Below are 13,567 nucleotides of genomic sequence, written 5' to 3'. Positions count from 1 at the left end.
CCTGGAGCCATACTTCTCTGAGACTCCATGCTTCTTTGCTGTGATCCTAATCCACAGTGCATATATTTATAGTACTACTACCTGTTCTCAAATGTTTCAGCATGCCTCCAGTCTGGTTTAGTTTTATTGCTCCTGAGTTGCTGTGCAAGTCATGCATGATGATGATAACAACATCACTATATGCACTGCATTATATCAGTCTTCTGGTTTCTTTATAATCATGTCACCAGCCGAGGGTTTGCACTTTAGTGCTCTAGTTGTGGCACAAACCAGTTGTAATTGCAAATCTTTAATGCTGCTGTTTATTTACCCTGAAATAGAAGTGTTAACAAGATTTTTTCGCATACACGCATGTACACTATACCAAAATGTGTACAGATTGTACTCCCAAAACACAGCACTCACTATAAGCAGGACCATGCATGCAGTCATCACTGCTAGGACAGCAAACATGCAGCAAAAAATTAAAGCAACGCATATACAAGTGCTGAACATAAATTTTTTGATCTAAGCTCAGTATTGTAAAGATTGTATGTCACGTTGGTTGATGCTAAAGAGTCGTTCAGGAGCATTTTTGATGGCAGAGTTGATGGGAATAAGAATAAACAGAAATAGCATACATAGGTCATCAATAATGAAATTTAAGATATCGGAAAACTAATACGTTTTTTTATCAACTCCACTACCGGTAGCGCTCTGATCTGCAATATCTGTAACCGGGCTTGTCAAATCACCAATATACCACTATTGTTCCTGCTTGTTGTACCTTCCGCTTGATTACAAACAGTAGAATGTTGAGAATTCTATTTTTTATCAAAGAAGTGTGCTCATTTGGCGTTTCGACTTGCTTTTCTTCAGGCCTTTCCACTTATCCAACTCTAATGTTTGCACCTACACTATTTGTCAATTCCATGTCAACATGCTTGGCATTTTACCATCACCATTATTAACCCGCGGCGCCACGTGGTATATAATAGTCGCGATCAGTCTGTCTGTCTGTCTGAGTCTACTCACCTGCATGGATGTGATAGCACTGTGTTTGTACCATGGATGCAGCCTCAACACAATGAGGTAGATTTTGATGTTAAAGCTTCATTGTCGCTTAGAAGCTAAAAAGCTCGAACCTAGATGTACACGAGGCTTTGACTCGAGACTGTAGGCTCACTAAACCTCAAATTAACGCTGAGTATAAACTGATTCTTCTAGTTAAAATGAGGGAAACCGGTAAGAGTAATTTATAATGAGTAATTTAGTTGACAAATTTCACATTGAACTCAATGTAAAAAATCTTGCCTGACTCAGCAGAAATATTTGCTCGTGTGATGCTGTCCGGCCCCCCTGCAGTAGACCTTCGCTAATTCGAATAGAGCGGGACCAGACTCCACCCGAATACATGACTCAGTCCTGCACTCAATCTCAAGCCATCTCATTTGACTTGTTCAGTAACTGACGTGTATATACATTTAAGACACATACCTGCATACATGCATGTATACCAATCTATAGCATAAATCCCCTAAGTGTAAACGGACAGATGGTATCAAAATGCACAATACACGGGTTATTCCCGTGCATTGTGCATTGTGGAAGTCATGCATATGTGGGCTATTCACACATTTAGCCCTCAAAAAGGGAGGGTGCATGGGTCATAACTCAAAAAGCAGACTTCATCCACTGCATTTACACACACAGCAATATAATTATGGTTGCTATGGTATAATAGTGATGCAATATGCCATATACAGAGCACTCGGTTGCTTTGATCGCCCACTCACTGGGCAACAAATTTATATATATGAGCATAATAGTGCATAATTATTATTATAAGGAACGCACTATGCTCAACACTTTTATTCATGTGCTGCATTAAAGATTCTACAAACTCCAGTAGTTGCATTGTGTGACATGTGAGAGGACTACTTTAATTATAGGTAGTGGCATTGTGTTAGCAGTATCACCTGACACACAACACACAATGTCACTACCTACAGTATAGTTGCTGTGCACGTGATAGATCTACTACTATACTTATTAAAATAGTGGCATTGTGTATTGTGTGACATGTGAGACGGCTGCTTTAGGTAGTGGCATTGTGTGTTGTGTATGTCGGCTTGTTGCATTTTGACCTCTAAGATGAAAGGAAAACAGTGTGGCAATACTTATTTCAGACTTCAGTTATCATAATTATATGCATGTGTATACAGGTAATAAATTGCATCAGCAGCTGGTAGCAAACGCTTTTAAGTGACAGCCTAACCGTTATAGAGCTCTCTTGCTGAGCATAGGTGCTATCCTATCCACTATAGGGCAGGGGTATATACAAACGCCTGCCGAGTATACTTGGTGATGAACTGGAGGGTGTGTACTACCCAATAGGTTCCTGTTCTGTGCCATCGCCTTCGCCTCGGTCAACTGCTGCTCTGTGCATGTGTGCAGAGATTGTTTCTAATTGATGGGTAACTGGAAATAATGGTACCTTAAAAATCATGAGGTAGGCTGAATACACATCCTTGGGTGTGAAACCATCAGATTTAGAAGATTGTGTATGGCTACAATCAATTAGTCAATGGAGAGGCGAGGGTTAGTAACACGCTGACGTGCCCAAAACGAGCACAGTGTGTATAAGGTTTGCAACAGCCGATCTGCTAACATTCAAGCTCGTAGCTCGTAATTACTTCGATGGTGCATGCAGGTGTGCATAAATTGAACAGTCAAAAGTCTCCACACACAGTACTATAACCACAGTACTATAACCACGTGCACAAAGGCTAAGTGCCTATAATTTATATGCTTAGAGTATAGCTGAACCTTTCTTATGTAATGAGTGTGTTCACTGTGAAGACGACACCGTTATTTGGAATGTGAGCAAGGAATGGTAATACAAACCAGAAGAGAATACCATTATGTATAGTAATAGGACTTTTTAGGCACCATTATTCTTAACCATGCAACATGACTTTTGACTCGTTTATGGTTATAATTATTGTTTCAACACTGCAGCAACAGATCTCAACCGAATGACAGATAAATTAGCTACAATATATTATACTACCGTATAAACAAAAGGCTACAAGTACAGTCTAGAACAGCTATTATGGAGTGACAACACACTTAAAACACATAGTTAAAAAGAGTTTCTATACGATTCGAATCAGTAGTAGTCTATAGCCATTGTACTTCAATAGCGTTTTTAAGTGTTCAATCAGTCACCCTGCGTTGTTAGGTATAACTTTGGCTGTTTCATACATAGCACTAAGAGCAACGTAAGCCACTTCTTTGCGTCTCTCATTACGGCTCATCTTTTCCCAGGCGTCTGTTTTAATGTCCTTGAAGTGACGATCTTCTATTTTATCTTTATTGGTGACAGCTCTCACCAAGTAGTCGAGAAACGTCTCAAACTTCCTATCTTGGTAAATCTTGTAAGTTATGGCAGCTCCAAAGAGAATAACTATGGTCTGGTTGATGCTGAGGATTCGTGCTGGTGCATCATCAATAACGTGGTTGATTGGCACTAAGATAAACAGGAATGCTATATAAACAAAAACCAAGCCTGTCAAGATAGACAAACCAAAGATGAGCAGTAGGGCACAACAATGTTGATTGTTTTTAGTCCGGCAAAACCAATAGAAACAAAAAATCAAGAAACTTGAATAACAACAGCGTGCACATTTAGTTTTAGACCTTTTGATGCAATTAGCTTCCTCATCTTCTTTCTTTTTAATAACAAAAGGGCAATAACAGCATTTACCTTTATCCACCTGATTACTTTCACCCGTCTGAGTACTTTCCTCTTCCTTCATAATAGGACAACAGCAAACTATTGCTCTGCAGATTTTGTTACATCGGGATTGCCTCTCACGCTCTTCATTCCACTCGCGCGTGATTGTCCCTTCACTGTCATTCTCCACGATTGTCCCTTGACCTTCATCCTCATCGATAACACAAGGCCAAAGACAAAACAATATCCTGCAAATACAGTTACATGTGGACTGCCTCTGGTGCCATTGGTACAACTTAAATAAGTTATAATAGGCAGCCTTTAATGTTAAGATAAAAGTAACAATCATAAGTCCGTAGAAAACCAGCATGCTTGTTGCATGGTGTGGTGTATGAATGAATCCCACCAGGATATGATATGAATGGATAAGCAAGCAAGAAATTGGCCCCATTATAATGTTGTACCACTTCTTGTTGGATCCTAAAGACAACTTGCACGACTGTCCTAAGCAGCTGCATCCTTTACAACACTGTTTATCAGTAGATTTAGTACGAGTACACAACTTGCGTATACACATCAAAAACATTAAAACGAGTACAAGCAAATCTTCAGCAAGCATCAAACCAGGTACACTAAATTCCAGGATTAGAGTCATTACAGATGACTCATTTCCACTCTTTGCTTCGGGAAAATAATAAATTTCGTCTTGTACAAAGAAGACCCGTTTATTGACTCCAATGCAATCAAGTACAATCACAAAAAGCACAAAAAGAAAACAACAAGTTACACTGATATATACAGTCATATTGACAGTTGAAATCTTTAACTCTCCCAGACCATGGCTGTCATTGTCTGCAGACTTGTCACTCCTCACAAAAATAAGTTTATTGTTTTCTACAAAATGATGTAGCAGATTCGCAACGAACAAAACTCCAAGAAATGGGAATACAAAGTGGAAAGCAAATGTATAATAGCTAAGATGTTGACCTCCATCGATATAACTACCATTGTGAAACTTTAACAATGTTTCTAAGCTCTCTCCTTTTGCATCGTAATCATCGCTAATTGGAGCAGCAATAGTTTGCATAGCTGTATACGACTTTAACTGTAATTTTGAAGAACAAAATGTTTTAAGAGACATATAATATTATTATTATTGCTAATTACTGGATTACATGCAGGGCCTATAATCAATGTATAAAACCACCAATTGAAGCAATTTTCTTAATAATTCACTTACCCTTTGAGTTAGTAGCTGCATCATATCGATACTACTGTTTTCACAACTTGGCTGTAAATACAAATCGATTTTATTTGAACTTAACGTTGTGTCAGAAAACAGGAGAGAAGTGAACTGCAAACTTGCTATTGGTTGGAAGAGATAGAATGTCGATTCCGTCCAAAACTATACTTGAGTTGAACCTTCCTCCAAATAGTCTGTAGGACCGTCTGGGTTTTGAGTAAAATGATAGGTAACCCTTACAAACACAGGGTCAGAATAGTTTGCAGGAAAGAAAACCTTTTGGAGATTATAACGGTTTTTGTTGCTTATAATCACTTCGTTGACAAGCAAATCGTAACACTGGGAACAACTGTCCTCTCCTGCATGGGTCACACTGAGGTAAAGGTTCATGACCAGAACTTTCAGTCACTACTGCATGGAGCAATATTCACAGGTGCACCACTAACAGCATTACTAGCACTAACTAGTACTACTAGAAAGAGTAGGTATTTGGATTCAGACATGACAATTGCAAACTAGTGTTCTGCTCACACCCTGGACAAAAACTATATATACCACGTGCTATTGTCAATGCCACATTTATTATAAGGATCAAGCTATTTTTAGCATCAAAAACGAAGTCACAATGCACATTTCATTGTCAAACTGAATGCTAAATAGTTTACTATGATCTCATTATACACATACATGCACTAGCTCGATGTATAATTATATGTTAGTCAATTCACAGCATACACATAAGTTAGGGTTAGGCATGTACACGTGACGTACATGTAATAGTTGTACCATGGATATCAAGGGTGTATATTGGATTTGTACTACCTCGTGCAGTTCTATGTATTCCCCGAGGGAATACATAGAACTGCACGAGGTAGTACAATAATAAACAATACACTGCGAGTATAGCTTGTACTATGAACACCTATTGACAATTAGAAGCTGTTATCCAACCCTTTTACAACTGAGTAGTAGTTCTATGTATTCCCCGAGGGAATACATAGAACTGCACGAGGTAGTACAATAATAAACAATACACTGCGGGTATAGCTTGTACTATGAACACCTATTGACAATTAGAAGCTGTTATCCAACCCTTTTACAACTGAGTAGTAGTTCTATGTATTCCCCGAGGGAATACATAGAACTGCACGAGGTAGTACAATAATAAACAATACACTGCGAGTATAGCTTGTACTATGAACACCTATTGACAATTAGAAGCTGTTATCCAACCCTTTTACAACTGAGTAGTAGTTGTATGTATTCCCCGAGGAAATACATAGAACTGCACGAGGTAGTACAATAATAAACAATACACTGCGGGTATAGCTTGTACTTAGCCTCGGTCCCAGGCCGATTTTTTTTTAATAGAACAAACTTCAATTGGAGACGGATCGGCCGGGGGTCGAGGCTAGCTTGTACTATGAACACCTATTGACAATTAGAAGCTGTTATCCAACCCTTTTACAACTGAGTAGTAGTTGTAAACACTCTTTGAACCCTGCCGTGCATGTGCACTGTGCACATAATTTTGTATGCGTGTGCTTGCACTTGACAATTAACCACATTTACAACTTCAGATATCCGCACATTTTTTGCTTTCCACAAATTTTGTCTTGGTAGTCTTTTTTTAAAAGAGAAGGTCTTTAATTAAAGCGTGGAGGCATAGGCCCACCCATTATTCTATTCTTTAATTCTTGAAAAATGTGCCCATTATTCCCATAAAAAATCCGATTATTCTACAAAAATGTGACATAACAATGTAAAAATAAACATAACACACAACTGACTCAAGACATACTATGATTCTCAGTGTTATCTCGCTGATTTGAACTGATCCCTAATTAAAAGAACGGCGGCTGATTTATGAGTCTGCATCTTCAGCCATTTTTTGCCATGTGAACATAGTTATGCAAAATTTAATGTAATGATCTTTACCAAAAGTTTGACATTGATGCATATTATTCTTTAGACACCTGTTATGCTAAAACTTTTTTTGGCCTAGTGAAAGGAGGGCTTCAGACTGACCACAGCCAATGTACCCTTAGGGTACATGAATTTTAATGTAAACCCTAGCAGGTTACATGGAATTTATACCCTGGAGGGTATCCTGAGAGTTTCAATGAGTGTCAGAGCATTCCACCCACTGCCGCATGAGTGCAATTTTACACATACACTTAATAATATATCGATATCGATCTAGTGACTGTGTCTACATGCATGCATGTTCGTTTACATTATATATAGACACGCTATACATGATGATGTATGTATAGAACAGCAGTCATGCCAGAGAGAGTATATACCAGCTAGGAGAAACCTACACACTTACTGACGTAAGTAGTATAGTAATCAACGCTAATTGCATTCTTCAGCTCATAAACCGGTTTACTGCCATGTAAAATATGGGCGTGTTCTGAGCTACTGCGCATGTGCAACTCAATGAATATCATTAAACTGTTTTCACAGTGCCAAAAATTATTTCGGAATATTTGGCACAGGCCTAGTCAGGACTCAGGACAGAAAATTCGATGGCAAATGATTCAACAACATGCAGCAAACTTATTATAAGTATCAAAGCTATTTTAGCACCAAAAAGAAGGTCACAATGCACATTCTTTGTCGAACTGAATGCTAAATAGTTTACTATGATCATCATTCTCGAGCTCATTAACACTCGATGTATATGGTCTACCAGTATAACATTTATACAAGAATTCCAAGTCATAGGTATCTTCGATACAATCAGTACTGCATGTGGTCTGTTGTATATAGTTATAAAACCAGGAAGCTCATCATTTTACACAATCACGAATATTTTCATGGGTTGCACATGTATACGTGCATGCAGTAGAAGTCATGCAGTATATAATATCAGTTATAGAATAATTATACATGGTCAATCATGAGTCAGGTTTGCACATGTGCAGTGTAGATATGTACTATATAGCCGTCTACATAATGCATGGACTAACTAAAACATCAGTTGATTATAATAAAGACTACTTGAAAGGTACATAATTATACATGTATAATAATACTGTATAGAAACTGGATTATTAGCGCTTACTCGACTATAAGCGTATCTTTATTTTAAGCGCATGCTCAACTGCAGGCTTTTTATAAAGCGCTTTTCCAATTATGCGACGGTTATGATTCAGCTATAAATTTTGTTTATCTATGAGCGCGAGCTAGTTAGCTTGTACAGTGCAGGATAGCTAATATAGCTGGCAATATCCATCTAGAAGGACTTTCTGGGCATGCTGTTACCTTGTCTGATCGTGCTGAGACATAGATAGGTCCTTTTATTCCAAGTTCCTGGTCAATATGAATGTTTTTCAATATGTAAATGAACTGTAAAATGAACTGTAACATAATAGTATGATATAGATCCAGTTAGGGTCACCTGCTTTCCTTGGTTGCTCACTTTCTAGCCAGCTTGTGAGTCAGATATAAGCGTATAGAGCTCTGCTATTTATAGCAATGGTAGAAAAATTCCAAAAGTGAAAATAGTTTATGTTGTAATGTTAGATTTAGAGTTTACCAGGCCCACAGCTGTAGGGGTTATCAGGATCTTGGTCCTCTAATGGACATGATTGATGATCGGAGAAGAGGGAATGATAGTCGGCATTTTAGCCAGCACATTATACTATTGTAGGGATAGTTCCATTTGGTTGCCAGTAGTGATGCCAGTCTTTTGTAAATTAAACGTGTTGGCCTCATTACCTAACCCCCCTGTGGCGGACGGTACAAGTGGTGTAAAGGTGGCGTGTTCGATCTCTCTTATTCTTTGTTCGTAGGCCCGCTTTTTAATCCTTTCATGCTTTCTGTATGCGGAGGAGGGTTGGGTATACTCTAACATCGAAGTAAGTTCGTTCAAATGTTCCTCCCCAAAAACCGTTGGATGCTATATCTAGCCGTGCAGCAACTTTTTGTTCCATGGCATAGATCTTTAACTGAAAATAAAGTTACACTATATCTACGGCAAAAATTACTCACTGTATACATGCAGCTATATAGCAGCTTTTTACCCTTTGGGTGAGAAACTTGAGCATATCGACATCAGCTTCCATGCAGTTTGGTTCAAGATACAAGGAGACGTTTGACTTATGTATAGAGATGGATCAGAAAACAGGAGAGATGTATACTGGAGAGATTCAACTGGTTGGAACAAGTAGAAAGTGGACTGAGTCCAAAACCAGGTTTGGTTGGGGGAGGTTAGAGAATAGTCAGTGGAGCCATTTCCATGCAGACACGTTTCTCGTAAAGTAGTATGTCACTGCAATAAAAACTGGGTTTGCTGTATCAGATGGAAAAATACGCTGCAAGTTGTATCGATTTCGATCACTTGATATAATTTCATTAACGAGCACATCGAAGCATTTCGAGCACTTAATTTCTCCTGGCTCGCAACCAAACGTATTTGCTACACCCGCACCATCTGTAGCATTTCCAAGAGGTAGGGAATTCGCATATGAAGCAAGACTGATGACAAAAATCACGTTAGCTAAATATCTCATATTGGCTTTAGTCTAGAAGATTATAGATTAATATGTTAACACTCAGCCTGGCTAATTTCTTTGTGAGCCTTATAGTTGCATGTTCAAATCACACCATTTCCATGGTAAAATATATCCAATAGCATTATAATCATTCATGGACATAACACTAAACTAACATCCAGTGAATACACACTGTATGGGTGGGTATAGGCTAAACAGCACGTGCATGCCATTAAAAATGAATTGTCAACTGATTTGTGGCCATGTTATTTTAAGAGCGTTTATAAGTTGACAATGGTATATGCATGCATGCATGCATTTCTCTGCACACCACACAATTAAAGGTTGGACAAGTACACAGCAAATCAAAGTTCATGCTCATGAATAATGCATGTGACAACAACTACATCAAGCCTCAACCATAGTACATGCAAACGCCATGAACATTTTCCAATAATAAACGACGATACTAAAAAAATGCTACTAATGATTCTGCATGTCGTAACAAGCTGTTAAGAATCAATTTGCTTGGCCACATATACATTATTATGTATATATACATGTGGATATCATAATTATGCTAACAGAGGAACCATGAACATTCCCTGTTACATTTATGACTTGTGTGGTGATGTAAGGCATGTGATACCATCAAGCCCACGAGCTTTTCAATTAGTTTATTTGTCTTACATCACCATGCACAAGTTATAAATGTGCATGTAACAAGGAATTTTCATGGTTTCTCTGTCAGCATGTATAGCGCTACCCCATCTCCTGTCTGTATACTCATTATCATCGCAACACTGAACACTTGTATAGAGCACCCAAAGAGTTTGCTTAATTGCGCTGAGGTGCAGTTCGAAGTATCAAATGAATGTCAATTCCTATATATATCAGACAGTAGAAATGCACTCACAGAAATTGAAATTGATACAAAAGACGTGATATAGAAATACAAATTAAACTAATTTACAATCCCACAAGCAGTTATAGAGTGAGAAATAGGATCACAGAGCCAATATACCAACCAAACGATCAACACCTACATGCAAGGGAATAATCTGAAGCTGCATGGAGCAACTAGTAACACTGGAATGCATGTGAATATACACACATACTGGAATGACCACTCATGCATGCACATAACAATTTGGAGCTTCAATATAAGCAAGGGCATGCAGGTTCAGCAATAATTATGGTGGTGGGCAAGGAAGTCAGTGATTCAGCATTATAAGAGCGTAAATAGAACTAAATATCACTTACCAGTGGTGATAGTGAACCTGTTGAGGGTGTACTTGTGAGTGGAATACCAACAATTTGAGCCACAAAAAACGATAGTTCACTCTCTCTTTCTCTCTCTCTAGAAAATTGAGCAGCTGCATACCCCTCACCATCCATTCCCGTAATCCCCGCCCGAGTCATAATGTAACTCAGCCACTAGGGCACTATATAGGAGAATATAATAAAGGTGTCCGACTGGAAATGGCTGAGCTCTGGGAAGTTTGTGTGTGTGCGTGTGCGTGTGTGTGTGTGTGTGTGCATGTGTGTGTGTGCATGAAACTCAGTGTGAGAGCATGCAGTAGATAAGCCAGAGCTATCCGACACACTATTGTGGTACAAACCAGTTGTAATTGCAAATCTTTAATGCTGCTGTTTATTTACCCTGAAATAGAAGTGTTAACAAGATTTTTTCACATACACGCATGTACACTATACCAAATGTGTACAGATTGTACTCCCAAAACACAGCACTCACTATAAGCAGGACCATGCATGCAGTCATCACTGCTAGGACAGCAAACATGCAGCAAAAAATTAAAGCAACGCATATACAAGTGCTGAACATAAATTTTTTGATCTAAGCTCAGTATTGTAAAGATTGTATGTCACGTTGGTTGATGCTAAAGAGTCGTTCAGGAGCATTTTTGATGGCAGAGTTGATGGGAATAAGAATAAACAGAAATAGCATAGGTCATCAATAATGAAATTTAAGATATCGGAAAACTAATACGTTTTTTTATCAACTCCACTACCGGTAGCGCTCTGATCTGCAATATCTGTAACCGGGCTTGTCAAATCACCAATATACCACTATTTTTCCTGCTTGTTGTACCTTCCGCTTGATCACAACCAGTAGAATGTTGAGAATTCTATTTTTTATCAAAGAAGTGTGCTCATTTGGCGTTTCGACTTGCTTTTCTTCAGGCCTTTCCACTTATCCAACTCTAATGTTTGCACCTACACTATTTGTCAATTCCATGTCAACATGCTTGGCATTTTACCATCACCATTATTAACCCGCGGCGCCACGTGGTATATAATAGTCGCGATCAGTCTGTCTGTCTGTCTGAGTCTACTCACCTGCATGGATGTGATAGCACTGTGTTTGTACCATGGATGCAGCCTCAACACAATGAGGTAGATTTGATGTTAAAGCTTCATTGTCGCTTAGAAGCTAAAAAGCTCGAACCTAGATGTACACGAGGCTTTGACTCGAGACTGTAGGCTCACTAAACCTCAAATTAACGCTGAGTATAAACTGATTCTTCTAGTTAAAATGAGGGAAACCGGTAAGAGTAATTTATAATGAGTAATTTAGTTGACAAATTTCACATTGAACTCAATGTAAAAAATCTTGCCTGACTCAGCAGAAATATTTGCTCGTGTGATGCTGTCCGGCCCCCCTGCAGTAGACCTTCGCTAATCCGAATATAGCGGGACTAGACTCCACCTGAATACATGACTCAGTCCTGCACACTCAATCTCAAGCCATCTCATTTGACTTGTTCAGTAACTGACGTGTATATACATTTAAGACACATACCTGCATACATGCATGTATACCAATCTATAGCATAAATCCCCTAAGTGTAAACGGACAGATGGTATCAAAATGCACAATACACGGGTTATTCCCGTGCATTGTGCATTGTGGAAGTCATGCATATGTGGGCTATTCACACATTTAGCCCTCAAAAAGGGAGGGTGCATGGGTCATAACTCAAAAAGCAGACTTCATCCACTGCATTTACACACACAGCAATATAATTATGGTTGCTATGGTATAATAGTGATGCAATATGCCATATACAGAGCACTCGGTTGCTTTGATCGCCCACTCACTGGGCAACAAATTTATATATATGAGCATAATAGTGCATAATTATTATTATAAGGAACGCACTATGCTTAACACTTTTATTCATGTGCTGCATTAAAGATTCTACAAACTCCAGTAGTTGCATTGTGTGACATGTGAGAGGACTACTTTAATTATAGGTAGTGGCATTGTGTTAGCAGTATCACCTGACACACAACACACAATGTCACTACCTACAGTATAGTTGCTGTGTCATGTGATAGATCTACTACTATACTTATTAAAGTATAGTGGCATTGTGTATTGTGTGACATGTGAGACGGCTGCTTTAGGTAGTGGCATTGTGTGTTGTATATGTCGGCTTGTTGCATTTTGACCTCTAAGATGAAAGGAAAACAGTGTGGCAATACTTATTTCAGACTTCAGTTATCATAATTATATGCATGTGTATACAGGTAACAAATTGCATCAGCAGCTGGTAGCAAACGCTTTTAAGTGACAGCCTAACCGTTATAGAGCTCTCTTGCTGAGCATAGGTGCTATCCTATCCACTATAGGGAAGGGGTATATACAAACGCCTGCCGAGTATACTTGGTGATGAACTGGAGGGCGGCGTGTATACTACCCAATAGGTTCCTGTTCTGTGCCATCACCTTCACCTCGGTCAGCTGCTGCTCTGTGCATGTGTGCAGAGATTGTTTCTAATTGATGGGTAACTGGAAATAATGATACCTTAAAAATCATGAGGTAGGCTGAATACACATCCTTGGGTGTGAAACCATCAGATTTAGAAGATTGTGTATGGCTACAATCAATTCGTCAATGGAGGGTTAGTAACACGCTGACGTGCCCAAAACGAGCACAGTGTGTATAAGCTTTGCAACAGCCGACCTGCTAACATTCAAGCTCGTAGCTCGTAATTACTTCGATGGTGCATGCAGGTGTGCATAAATTGAACAGTCAAAGTCTCCACACACAGTTAGGCCTAGCCCAATTATGCTAGC

At 38.9% G+C, this 13,567-nt stretch overlaps 1 long non-coding RNA gene across 1 annotated transcript; it reads right to left on the bottom strand.

Annotated features, from left to right (window-relative positions):
- Window positions 1-2,990: 2,990 nt before the first annotated feature.
- LOC135332951 (uncharacterized) lies at window positions 2,991-12,248 on the bottom strand. The gene is made up of 3 exons (XR_010393694.1): window positions 10,727-12,248; window positions 4,959-5,320; window positions 2,991-4,823 (listed from the first exon to the last, which is right to left on the bottom strand). It is a non-coding gene; the product is annotated as an uncharacterized LOC135332951 (long non-coding RNA).
- Window positions 12,249-13,567: the final 1,319 nt, after the last annotated feature.

Source organism: Halichondria panicea, chromosome 3, assembly GCF_963675165.1.
Source record: "Halichondria panicea chromosome 3, odHalPani1.1, whole genome shotgun sequence".
NCBI classification, from domain to species: Eukaryota; Metazoa; Porifera; class Demospongiae; order Suberitida; family Halichondriidae; genus Halichondria; species Halichondria panicea.
Note: the sequence above shows the minus strand (reverse complement) of the source record. Positions and strands in the feature narration are given on the sequence as shown.